At 36.9% G+C, this 1,383-nt stretch overlaps 1 protein-coding gene across 1 annotated transcript in view; it reads right to left on the bottom strand.

Moving 5' to 3' along the window:
• LOC119420317 (peroxiredoxin-4-like) overlaps positions 1 to 1,383 on the bottom strand; it is a 5,965-nt gene that overhangs the window by 3,940 nt on the left and 642 nt on the right. The window lies entirely within an intron of this gene.

The following is a 1,383-nucleotide window of genomic DNA, read 5'->3' as shown; positions in this document are numbered from 1 at the left end:
TTAGAAAGTCTCTGGGTGGACTTAATCTTGTGTTTCTGGACTCAAATCAATGAAATACAGTTCTTGTTTCAGGAAGGCCCCTCAAGGCCAGATTTGACCTGAGGCTTAGTTCACTACAGTCAGTCACATTTGTTAAAGGTCTAATATTGATCGCAGCAGAGTTATTTTTTTTTTCTTTACAGAGAAATAAAGATTTCAGACAAACAATGCATTTCATTGAGGACGACAAAGATAAAGTTACTAACACTGATGTAGTTTGCCTCTACATTAGATTTATTGTTCTAGATAAAGTTTTACAAGTGTAGCCCACCTTTACCCTCTGTACTAGGTAAGGGCCTCCTAGATTCTTATATGTAGCATTAAAGACTGTTAACTACTAGTTTAATTTGATGAACTTCAAGTCTAACGTATACTTTAACACATCCAATTATCTCCTAATTTCCTTTCAATACACACCGTGGTCATGAACACACTCACACACTGTTAAACTAAAAAATAACCAAACCATAAGGTAAATGTGAACTCAGTTTACTTAATGCGTCTTTAAAAATTTAACGACATACACAATAAAACACAAAACTGCATCTATAGTCAGATGTCACTGTAAATATTCAACTGTATGTGAGGGGGCCACTCACCAATCAAACACACAGACACCTGCTGGTTTATCCAGCTCTAAAAACTTAAAGTTGCAGGCCTGAGCGAAGCTTGGGAGCAGCGAGGCCCAAAACTTAATGGCCGTTTCACTCTGAGCAAATAAATAAAACAAAGCAGTACCTGGTTTAGTAGTTCAGTACATACAGACTCTGGTCCCAGTCCCAGCAATCATCCTTCCGCTGGTCCAGGGTTTAACTCCAATGGGCATTGTCCGGGAGTAGGAAAGAAAAATGTATATAATCCAAAGGCACTCTTCTGGCAGTCCATAAACACTCCAGTTGTGACTAATCTTCACATCCAGGTTGGAATGATGAAGAGGCAGTCTCCTTAGTAAGCTGAACAAGCTAAACTAGGATTCCTGTGCAGCATTCACTTAGCTAGTGAATGTTAAATGTTCAATGTTAAACTGTCTCAAAGTGCAAAAAAAACAAAAAAACTGCAGGACAAACTTCAAGCTGAAATGTCCCAATAACCATCAAACAAGTGTCCATTACCGATCACTGCCCTTAACCCCCACCATCTGCTCCCTAAACAGGTCTCTCTTGAAAATTAGTTCTTGTGGCTCAATGAAACTACCTGGATAAAGGGTAAATTAAAAAAGAAATATATATATAAATTTATTTATTCATTTATTTTATTTTTTTAAATGTTTATAAAAGAACCAACCAAAAAAAACTTATTTCGACCACCAAGGGAGGAATAAGTTTGACAGTAAATTTCAGTTTT

The sequence above is a fragment of the Nematolebias whitei genome, chromosome 14 (assembly GCF_014905685.2).
Source record: "Nematolebias whitei isolate Nwh7 chromosome 14, NemWhi1, whole genome shotgun sequence".
Classification (NCBI taxonomy): Eukaryota; Metazoa; Chordata; class Actinopteri; order Cyprinodontiformes; family Rivulidae; genus Nematolebias; species Nematolebias whitei.
The sequence above is the reverse complement of the archived record's forward strand: the minus strand, read 5'-3'. Positions and strand labels throughout refer to the sequence as shown.